We start from the raw sequence: 12,887 nt of genomic DNA, 5'->3' as shown, positions 1-12,887 counted from the left end.
TATATATATATATGTATATATATATAAGTGTGTGTGTATATATACATATATACATATGTATATTTGACAAAATGTTTGATAACATGAGAGAAATTGAGCAAAAGTAATTTTTTTGTTTGTCTTTGAAAAAGGGAGGATGATAATAATAAAAGTTTGTCACAGGAAAAGCTATGATCACTAGTATTCTCAGAAACAGGAAAAGATATTTTACTTTAAATAGAAAAGTTGTTCTAGGTCGATCACTGATACAATGCAGAGAAGTAAATAATTAGCAATATTACATAGCACAAAAAATTTCAGGACTAATGAATATGAGTACTCAGATTAAAAGGTAAATTATATAAAAATATGTAGATATACATAGGCATGCAAACATATGCTCACACTAGTTCACACACAGAATCAGCAGAATATCAGTAAACCAAAGACTGTGTCAAACACTTCGAAATTTGAGGGATATATATATATGTACATATATATCCATGCTTGTATGCAGTTTTACTATATATATATATATATATATATATATATATGTATACATACATATATATATATATACATACATACATACATATACATGAATAGCACAGGATGGTGGAAGAGAAGGGAAGCCTTCAAAAAGAGGTTGGCAATGGAAGTGGAGACAGCTAATTCTAGCAAACCTACCACACAGGTGTAATGGCAATGAATTACAATTTGTTTTTAGTTTGAATAACTTTAATGGTTTATCATGCATGTATTTTTGGGAAAGAAATTGAGGGAATTTAGCTCTCCCATAGTTAAACTCAGTAAGTAATGTGTGTAGGGCAAAATAAGAGGTAATATAAAATTATAAATTACCACTAGATATCAAGCTAAGGTGGCTTCTTTTGAAGTGTGAGGTGACTATGTATTATTTACCATTTGATTTGTTGTTGATTTGTATTTTAGAACACTCTGTCTTGTAAAACTATAACAAGCAAAATAAACATTATACAAAAATCTGCTGTGAGCTGCAATACTCAACAATTCCCTTGGCAGACTAAAGAACCAACCGAACACAAAATGGAGATGTTGAATCCAAGTCAACTTTTATAACTGACTTTTGTTCCTTCGATTAAGCATTTGTAGAACTGTGACTTGAATTACTTAAGAAAAATAGTGCCAACAAAGCAAATCAAGAAAAGCTCAAACTTCATAGCTTCTTTAAAACCAAAACCTTAATAAAAACACATTCCTAAAGGGATACACATTGCTCCAGTTCTCAGATTTACGCCTTCTAAATTTAGTAGCATGAAACACTACAAAGTGACACTTGCTACTTACTTAACACCTTCCCAGATAAAAGTTCTTTGGTTCCAAACATTACACTCCTTGGTGATAAAATCATGTCAGTTAATCGCAGGTTTAATGATTGAACCTGTGACTGAATGAGGTGACTTTCAGTGCAATGTCAAAAAGGTAATTAATAATAGGTCCTACCAAGGAAATTGAGCAGGAAATTGCTGAGTCTATTTTTAAAGAAGAGCAAGACAGAAGTAATAGCAAAAGCCTAAGACGGTTTTATGTTCCCTAGTTATCCTCAGAGTAGTAATTACGTGGAAAGGCACATCCATCTAAAGTGGTCTCCCACTGACATGAACAGCAGATGGCTTCTTTATCTCTTTAAAACCCAGCTCTCAACTATCCATGGAATAATGGGGAATGTTAAGAGCAGGCATATTTATCTGTACTAACATGGGTCTGATTAAAACAGGTGATATAGAGATACTTGGATGAAGCTTAGCTGGGTTTCTTATCCTGTCTTAGTTTAGCTTCCCATAAGTAATGTTGATCATAATGATGATATGATGCTATTGAGTGCCCCTTGGATATGGGAAAACTAGAAGCACAGGGGTATTCCTATAATGAGTGTACACATGAGCCAAGGCAAAATATACATACATACATACATAACGTACATATATACATGCATACATATATACACACACACACATAATATATATATATATATATTAAATTAGCTGCAGAGTAATTATATATAAACCTGGAAATATAGAAAGACATAGGACTCAGTTAAAAAATGTTTTTTTAAAAAAAAATACTGTAGTTCTATTAAACAGTTAAATAAAAACAAGTGGAGACAATTTTTTTAATTGTGTAATTTTTTGTTTTTAATTTTTTGGTTTTTTTTACTACTTCTATTTTTTTTTACAGTCATTGCCCACCTCCCAGTCTACCCTCCTACAGTTCCTCCTCCTATTCTTCCTCCCCTGTCTTCAAGAAGATGCAACCCCCCACCCCATACCACCTTGCCAGGCCTCCCCACTCTGTGAGACCTCAAGTCTCTCTTCTCCCAGTGAGGCCATTCCAGGCAGTCCTCTGCTATATATGTGTCAGGGGCCACAGACCAGCTAGTAAATGCTGCCTGGTTGGTGGTTCAGTGTCTGAGAGATCTCAGGGGTCCAGGTTAGTTGAGACTGCTGGTCTTCCCAAGGTGGTTGCCCTCTTCCTCAGCTTCTTCCAGCCTTTCCCTCATTCAACCACAGGGGTCCCTGGCTTCAATCCAATGGTTGGGTGTAAGTATCTGCGTCTGTCTCAGTCAGCTGCTTGCTGGGCATCTTGGAGGACAGCCATGCTAGGATCCTATCTGTAAGCACATCATAGCATTAGCAATGATGTCAAGCCTTGGAGTCTCCCCTTGAGATGGATCCTAATTTGGACAAGTCACTGGGCCTCCTTGCCCTCAGTTTCTTCTCCACTTTTGTCCCTGCAGTTCTTTTAGACAGGAACAATTCTGGGTCAGAGGTTTTGACTGTAGGATGACAACTCCATCTCTAAGTGGAGACTATTTTTAAAAGAAAATTATAAAATTATTGCCATTTGTCCAAAAAAATATAATCCTCCTGAGTCAGCATTTCCCTGAAATCAAAGTATGTGCTCAAGGTTTCATTTGGCTTGTGAACTGTCCTTTAAGTCAGGTGTTGGTTTCTCTGTCAGCCACTCCTAGTATTCACAGCAGATTTCCCAGTCCTGTGGCTCTTACAATCTTTTCATTCCCTCCTTTGTCATGGCCTCTGAGCAGCATCTGTGATACAGATGTGTCCACTTGGGCTCGGATACCCATTATCTATTCATCTCTACATTGTGTCTACTTGAAGATTTTTCTGTGATGGCAAATGAAATTTTAATCAAAATCCAAAAGTCATATAGAAATGTTCTTTAATGAGAATTATTTAGATGAATCACAGAACCAAGAACTTAAAAGAACTAATTACTTTCATGAAAAAAATCCAAGGACTTTAATGATATCACAAACAAACAACTCAGTAAACTTGATGAGGATGGCAATAAATAGCTGAATGATGTCCCCCAAAACACACACACACACACACACACACACACACACACACACACATAAACGTTCATCAAGTAGACCTAGCCAAAAAGTAGAGACTATTTCATTGAAACACCAAGGAGCCCACACTGATTACTTTAAAGTAGATCACATATTGTCAGGCAAAACAGACATTAACAAATTAAGAAAAGCTAGAATAATTGTGTTTATCCTATTTGGACACAGTAGTATACAGCTAACATTGACAGCATATGAATCTCTCATAATTCCACAATCCCACAGAAATTAAATAGCACATTACTGAGTGAGAATGCAAGAATCAAAAAAGGCATAAAAATATTCTGCATTGAACCCCAGCAACTGGGAGATAGAAACAGGTGAATCTGTGATTTTGAGACCAGCGGGTTCCAAGCCCACCAAGAGTACACAATGAAACTCTCAGGAAAACAAAAAAACACAAATCACGTTTTATCATACAGTTTAAAAAACTTGGTATTTATTAATTTGAAATTACTAACAATATATATTGAGTTATGTGAATATTTCATAAAAGAAAAGTTGCTATTTGAAAGATAATTATCAATACTCTGTACAAATATTTAGTTATTTCTGTACATTGTCTGGTGATTGATTAATATCATTACTAATGTTATATAAATTTACAAAAATATTTTTCAAAATATTAAGAAGTCATTCAGTATGATGTAACTATAATATAAAGAGTAAAAATAGACATGGCCTCAGAAGCACAAGCCTTGATAACTATTAAACATTTAATGGATATAGCAACTTTAAAATATTTATTGCAGTCCTTCGATACATGTATTCAGATTAGTAAAGTACCGGGTGGTTTATATCTTATTCAATAATATATTAAAACATTTTTAAATAGATAAAATCCTATACTGACTTATTGTGTCACTTCATCAATCTAGACAGCAGTTACTGCATTAATGTTTGTGGGAATCTTAAGACAAACACTCTCAAGTCCCCATTAGAAATGACATACATAATTATTGACAGGTGATTGATGATGCAATTTCCTGGCATGAAAGACCCATTTAAAGTAGACTAAAAGTTCTATAAGGGCAATAGCAAGTGGTTTTACAGCCCTGGTATGTGTTACAATAACTGCAGGTCATGTTGACTTGGCATTTAATGAATGCTTGATGGTGGAGGAACATGTGAAGGGATTCAGATTTCTGTTCCCGACTGATGGCTGAGGTGACTTCTTCACTGTGTATTTAAATAAAGACACATTCAATTTGACCTGCCGAGTTGATTCAATAGAATTTTAAACACTAAAATACAATAACCAGTCCAATTTATCAGCAGCCCACTATTCACAACACAGAATGATTTCTGTGGAACTGTGAACTAATAGCTCCTCTGGCACAGGCCTTCAGATTCTAAAATAATCTGTTTACAGGCATCAGACTGACATCCAATTTCAGCTTCTACAGAAGCACATTAGAGAAAATGAGTGTCTCATGAAGAATTGTCTTCCTAGATGTGTTTTGCCCCATGATATTTACATTGCTGTCTGTGCTCATTATGGGTTGCATTGATTATAAAGCACGAGCAAAAGCATAATTGTGGTATACTTGTCCATAGGCCCACAGCAAACATGAGACAGTCTGCCTTACATCAGTGTGCCTTAATTGGATATATATATATATATATATATATATATATATATATATATATTATGTATATTATATATAATATATATATTAAAAATAAAATTAACTTTTCCAATCCCTGATTAATAGTATTTTTTGCTCCCCAACAAAAATGATCATAGTATGAATTTTTACTAATAACTTGTATAAATCAAACAAAGAAAACTATGCATTTATGGTTGTCTAAAAGTAAAGGCAAAAGGTTAACAATGTTCTTGCAAAATCTGTGAATGTAAATTTATAAATCTGTACATAATCTCTAAGTCCTCCATGTGATTTGTAGAGAAACTCAATTAAATTAGAGTGGTAAAGTAACAAGATCATTAAAATTATCTGGTCTAAAATTCATGGCTGAGGAGATCATAGGCCCTAGTGGAAAACTGAATACTGTTAGCAAATTGACATCACATTAAGCTGCCCTTTAAATATTTATGTTTATACCTAGAGGCATAAGCTACTCCCAGCTTTAATCAGACAAGCTACACTTTGCAGTGTACAATGTTGAGTCCTGAGACTCATGACAACTAAGTAGGACATGAGTCAACATCCTATTATAGTCTATATGTAAATAATAAAAAAGCTTAGCAATTTTTTATTTAACTTTAGTTTCTCTTTTTATTTTTTCCATTTATTTATTTATTTACTTATTTTTTTATTCATTCATTCACTTTATATCCTAATTGCAGCCCTCCTCAGCACCCAACCCCCCCCTCAACACACATACACAAAATCCCTCCCCCTTTCCTCCTCCTCCCTCCTTTGCTCCTCTGAGAAGCTGGAGGGCCCCATGGGCATGAAGAGATGTCAAGTCTCTGCAGGACTAAGTACATTCTCTTCCACTGAGGCCAGACAAATTAGCCCACTTAGAGGAGCAGGATCCACAAGCAGGCAACAGAGTCAGAGACTGCCCTCACTCCAGTTGTTGGGGTATGGGATATGCATGAAGACCAACTGGTGCTTCTGCTACATATGCACCGGGGGCCAAGGTCCAACCCTTGCATGCTCTTTGGTTGGTGGTTCAGTCTCTTGGAGCCCCTAAGGATCTAGGCTAGTTGACTCTGTTGGTCTTCCTGTAGAGTCCCTATTCCTTCCAGTTCTCTCAATCCTTCCTCTTCAACAAATTTCCTACCACCCACCCACAAACGTTTTTAATCTGAATGTGCCCTGCCTACAAGTAGTGCAGGGACAAAAATGGAGCAGAGACTGAGGACTGGCCAACCAATGACTGGCCCAAATTGAGATCTACCTCAAGGGCAAGAACCAGTCTCTGACACTATTAATGATACTCTGTTATACTTACAAACAACAGCCTAGGATAACTGTTCTCTGAGATGCTCCACCCAACAGCTGACTGAAACAGATGCAGAGATCCCCAGCCAAACATGAGAGGAGCTCAAGGAGTCATGTAGAAATTGTTGTTTTTTTTTTTTTTTAACAAAATCTCAATTGTTCAATTTCACCAATGGAGACTCTAGGTCCAGATGCTAGGGTAAAAGCCTGCTAGTTCAGAGAGGCAGAGAAAGGACCCAGCTGATCTTTCTACTCAGCAGACATCTCAGATTCAATGCCACTTTCTAAAAATAAAACTCTTACAAACTGAATGTCCCTCCCTTCTACTTCCTGTACATCCCTCTATCCATCCTCCTGACTCCCTCTTACTCTCTATAGGTTTTTTCTTTTTCCATTAATTAATTAATTAATTTGCTTTACATACCAACCACAGCCCCCTCCTCCCAGTACCCCCTCACACAACCCCTTTCCAATCCCATTTCCCCTTTTTCTCTGAGGTAGCCCACACAAGGTAACCCAGTTAGGGCAACAGGATCCATAGGCGGGCAACAGGAGAAGTGACAGCTCCACTCCAACTGTTATGAGACCCACATAAAGACCAAGCTGCACATATGCTACATCTGTGAAGGATTTCTCTTAATAATCCTATGTTCAGTTCCTGTCAACTAGTTGCTTGTTCTGCCTCTTGATCCATGGTTGATTTTGTTTAATCTGTTTACAAGAGTCAAGCAGAAAGCTCTTGGATTAAAACTGTGCTAATGCTGAGCCATACCATGACTAAAAACAGCTTTTCTTTGTAAAAAACACAATGTCAGGGTTCAGAGTGTGACCAAATATCCTTCAATGAGAAATATTTTACAAGCCTTGCCTTTGTCTGTATGGTGTAATTTACCTTTACCTCTAAACCTTTCCCAGTTCGGGTTTTATTTCGTGTTGTTTGATCTATGCAGTTAACTTTTGTGCAGGGTGAGATAAGGTTTTAATTGTATTCTTTGATGTATGTGTGTCTACTGTGCTAGGCAGGACTGTTGGGAAGGTGGTATCATTTCTTCACTGTGCCTCAATTCATGTTCTGAGGTTGCATGAGGTTAGACATTGGTCTGTTATTCTATTCCATTCATCTATACATCTGCATGCTGGGGATTTTGTTGATTTATTTTTTCCTCAGCACAAAAGTTTTTTTGTTACTATAGGTATGTAGGATAGTTTGAAATCAAGAATTTCACTTCTAGCATTGCTCCTTTTCCTGAACATTGTTTTAACTATCCTTATTATTTTTTTAGCTTTTTGAGAATTTTGTATGTGAGTACTCTATTTGAATATTGCCTTCCCACTCTGTTATTCTTCCCATGCCTCTCCCACTCTCTCTCAACCTCATGACCTCTCCATTATGTGTGTGTGTGTGTGTGTGTGTGTGTGTGTGTGTGTGTGTACACAAATGCATCCCACTAAGTCCATTTAGTGTTGCTTGTATGTATTTATGTTTAGGGATGACCATATGGAATTGAATAGCCTATCACGGAGCTCATCCTTGGAGATGACAGATTCTCCTGCTTTTAGCAGCTACTAATTGCCTATAGCTTCTTGCCTTTCATCTAAGGGTGGATCCCTCTGAGAATTCCCACATCTAGGTTGGCTATCCACAGTTGTTGTCATTGTGTGGATCTTGCTTAGGTAACCATCATGTTTTGACAAAGAAAGACAGATGCCTCAGGTGTTATTTGGGGAACCTTAATCCTGTTCTTTAGATGAGAGGCTATAGCCTAGAATATTTGCAGAAGCCAAGAAGACAAATAGCGTCTATGGTAGTGACGATGGGAAGAAGCCATACAGAGGCAGATAGTAAGACACAGAACATAGGTGCTATGAAAGGAGAGGTGGAAAAATAGTGGAGAAGGGAGCATGTGCTCCCATGATTCCCCAAATGATGGTAACATTGAGACAGAGGGAAGGAAGACAGTTGCAGAACACCATGGAAGACTGAAGAAGCAAGATGGAAGCACATTATTTGGTTTATTTACAAACACATAGGTAAAAATATATAAGAATTCAAATGACCTTATACCAGTTTAGAGATGATGTTTCTCATATAACTATAGACTTTCTTACCAAAACCCTGGTTCCAGGCATGGGAAAGTCCTGGTTGGTCAGAGGATTTTAAGAAACGCAAGAAGAAGGAAGACTAAAGTGTGGATACTTCATTTCTACTTAAAAGGAGGAACAAAATACCCATAGAAGGAGTTGCAGAGACAAACTATGAAGCAGAGACTGAAGGAAGGATAATCCAGAGACTGATCCACCTGGGAATCCTTCCCATACTCTATCATCAAATCCAGACACTATTGTGGATGCCAGCAAGTACTGGCTGAGAAGAGCCTGATATAGATGTCTCCCGAGAGGCTCTGACAGTCCCCAACTAATACAGAAGTAGAGGCTCACAGCCATTAATTGGACTAAGTACAGGGTCCCCAATGAAGGAGCTAAAGAAAGGACCCAAGGAGCTAAAGGGTTTGCAGCCCTTTAGGACAAACAACAATAAACTAACTAGTACCCTCAGAGCTCCTAGGAACTAAACCACCAACCAAAAAGTACACATGGTGGGACTCATGGCTCCAGCCGCATATGTATAGCAGAGGATGGTCTAGTTGGTCATCAAGGGGAAGAGAGGCCCTTGATCCTGTGAAGGTTCTATGCCCCAGTGTAGGGAAATGCCAGGGCCAAGAAGCAGGAGAGGGTGGGTTGGTGAGCAAGGGGAGAGGCGAGGGAACAGGGTCTTTTTTTTTCTTTTTTTTCGGAGGGGAAACCGGGAAAGGTGATATCATATGACATGTAATAAAGAAAATATCTAATAAAAAAAGATACATCACTAACAATATAAGCTACTGCCCTTGCCCTTACTTGTCTTCAGTGCTTTCTTGGTTTTTATTTATTTATTTTATTTTTATTTTATTTTTATTTTTTATTTTTTGCACTGCATGGAGCCCATCACAAACATCTGCAGCTGGTCAAAATTCAGAAAACAACCATCTATGCTGTGCTTGACCTCAAATGATACAGCTGCAATACAGCTACAAACTACAGCTCAGGGAACATTGCAGAAGAGCAGGAAGATTGCAATACTCAGAGGACTGGGAGGTTTGCTACATACTTCCTGTCCTGTATAATAGGAAGTTGCACCCATAAAATGTTGGTATCCAGGGATTTTTAGGTTACATGTGAAATTTAAGGTTGTTTTGTATACTTTTTTTTTATTTCTGAAGGTGGGGGAGCGCATGCAGAGAATTGAATTGGGATTGTGCTGAAACCGCTTGGTACAAAGTGGAGAGAGCTGACTCAAGATGTTTGAAAATGTGGCAATAATTAGTATTTTGAGACATACATAAAGCTGAGTCATCAACAGAACAATATTACTTTTGTAAAAACCACTCACTAGGACAAACAGTATAACAAATGCTCTCCCAAGTCAGCCTGCTCGAATACGGTATAACCTGATACAGAGAACAGTTGAGTCGAATTTTGAGGAGATGCTAGTCATTCACTATTACAAACTAAAAGCCAAATCATGTTTAATAGACACCAGGATGCTTCTTTACTGGAAAAAAAAAGTCATAGTGCAGAAAAATAACAAGAAAAATTACTGAGGCAAATATTTTGGACAATATTTTACATTAAACCATTATTCCTGTATAATATCATCCAACTTTCACTCGAAAACCAAGGATGCTTGTTCATTAGAAAGAAGCATATCTCATTCTTCACTGCCTTCCACATTAGAAGATACACTTCAAGCATAAAATGTTTAGTCTGTTGTTGTATATTGTGATGCTAAATACTGGCCCTGGTCGCCTCGGAGACAAGGAGATTCTTTCTTACACCAAGTGATGCTCCTTAACTTGAAACTATTGGTTGAATAAAGATGCCCACAGCCTATAGCTGGGCAAAAGAGAGATAGGTGGAGTTTTGGCTCTTGGGCTAGAGGTCTGAGGCAAGGCACCATGAGAGAGAGAGAGACAGAGACAAAGACAGAGGCAGACAGACAGAGTCAGACAGAGACAGACAGAGGGAGGGATTGAGGGAGGGAAGGAGGAGGGAGAGAAGGTAGAGAGAAGAGAAGACACAATGGGTTAAGTGAATCATGAAAACACGGCCTTGAGAGCTGGCCAATTGGAGTAAGAGCGGCCCAGGTGAAACATATCGAGTCATATCTCAGGTTTATCAGCAGAGAGCTAGACATAATAGCATAAAGAGTTGATATCTGCCCAGCTCTAATGATTTAAAGGCGTACCATAAATTTCAAGGTGTCTTTTATCTGAACTAAGGCAGGGTAGAACTCCCCCATTAACTATTTTCAACAAGAAGTAGGACTGGACTGTTACCAATGTCCATTTCAACCACATTCTTCTTCATGCCATCTATGGAGCCACATGATAGACTAGGCAGCAAGATTTTATGTGAAAAAAAAAAGGATTACATCATATATGTCTATTCTGTTTCCAGCCTGCTCCATATGAAGTGGTTCTGCTCTGGAGGAAAGATGTTCTCTAAGAAGATATTACAAAAGCACTGACTGACGACCAGAGTGATTTTTTTCCCTTTGCTCTCAGGAAAATTAGAGGAAACCTGCAACTCTCTGATGTTCCTGGGGTTTCATATAGTGCTTACAACATTCTACACAGCTGGTAAAAATAGGTGTTTGGTAAAGAGTTCTCCACAAAGACTTCCTTGGTTCATCTATCCTCAGACTGCTCATATATTTCCAAGGTTCCCACTTTGCTAATATCATTTCCTGAAATTTTCAACGCTAAGTGATTTGTTTTCAATGCTAAGCTGATTCGTCCCTTCAAACACATTTTAAGAAATGCATATTTGAATACTCAGTGCTTGCATGGGTATGTATGGCATATTTATATGTGTTACATACACACAGGATGATTTGGACACCATCAGTCATTCACGTCAATGCTACAAACAGATCTTTATTTGTCCATGTGGCACACTGAGTTTTGCTGACTGCTTTTTGGTGAGATGAACTGTCAACTCCTTTCCTGAAGTGGTTATTATATTGTGCCCTCAACCACAGATTTCATTATCCCCATCTCTAACAAGCTTAGTTCGCAAACCAGAGCTATTTTCAACAATCATTAAATCTTTCTGAGAATCAGCCTCAGAATTGTGTTATCCTCTTGAAACATCAGGTTTTTTGTACAACTTTATCACATAAATTATTTGGGAAAAGAAGATAGTTATCTTAAATTACTTTGGTTTTATCTAGATTCATTAGTTCTGACAAACAATCCTATGTTGCATTAAGCATATACTTTAGCATTTTTCTCCATTAGAGCGAGACAAAACCCACAAAGAGACATTAAGCTTTCAAATGCTAAGGGAAGCCTTGTTCATCAGGATAAAGAGTTGGGAAACATAAATAAGTTGCTGTTAAATCATAATTTTCTCTTAGTGGAAGAAAAATCATCATCTAGCATATATCATATTTACTTATGGGGATAGTTTTTAAAATAAGTCTTGATGTGATGAAAGAAATTTTCACACATAAAATGAGTGCCTTGCACAGATGAGGGGAGGCTCCAGACTCGACCTTTCTTTAAATAATAAAACTGAAAAAAAATCTGTGTAGGAGGAAAACAGATGCGAAGAGTGGTTGCTGTTTGAAACTAAGGAACACAAAAACATTTTGCCTTCTGGTGCTCACTAGCATACTGCATTCAGCACTGTAATTGAAGACTTACCCACTTAATGTGTTTCTGAATTAACACTGTGTATGGATTTAAGTTCTGACAAGTATTTCATGAGAACATAAAGAATGGCATTTCAAAAAGCCAACTATAGAAAAAGGCATAGTGTGTAATCTCATGCACAATAGAATCTACAAAAGGCCTGTTTACAGCCAGGGAGGGAGAGGATGCAGAGCTGAGCAACAGCTACTAAGTTACAATCAGACTGGAGCAGGAAGTTCTGGTAGGCTGGCTTTAACAATAAACTAAAGGGGAAAAGATTTCACCCATGGGGCATGATTAGCGGTTGGAGATGGGGTTCCTTTGATTTAAATATTACACGGTGGATACACACACTGAAGCCTTACCTAGGGGCACCTGTGCTTTAAAAGTTTCTATGAATTACTTAAATATACATACACTGAAACTTTACTGTATGCTGATATTGGGTAGGTATACGCACAACCCCTCTGTGCATCATATCCCATTACATTCTTTGCTCATTCCCCTACAATTAATTCTCTCAACATCCATTTTAATTTATAGCTTACTATTGGGGCAGTTGAGGAGTGGAGAGGATGAAATGAATATCTCATGATTGTGGGACATGAAGACATCTATTTTTACATCTCCATGTGTGTATATGCGTGTGCATGCATCTGTGATGACACAGTTGTGGAGGTCAGAAGACAACTTGCTGGAGTCAGTTCTAGCTCTCCACCAAGTGAGTTCCAGGCATCCAACGCAGGTCTTTGCTTGGCTGCAGGTGCTTGGCTGCAGGTGCTTGGCTGCAGGTGCTTGGCTGCAGGTGCTTGGCTGTAGGTGCTTGGCTGCAGGTGCTTGGCT

Source organism: Mastomys coucha, unplaced genomic scaffold, assembly GCF_008632895.1.
Source record: "Mastomys coucha isolate ucsf_1 unplaced genomic scaffold, UCSF_Mcou_1 pScaffold23, whole genome shotgun sequence".
NCBI lineage: Eukaryota > Metazoa > Chordata > Mammalia > Rodentia > Muridae > Mastomys > Mastomys coucha.
The sequence above is the reverse complement of the archived record's forward strand: the minus strand, read 5'-3'. Positions refer to the sequence as shown.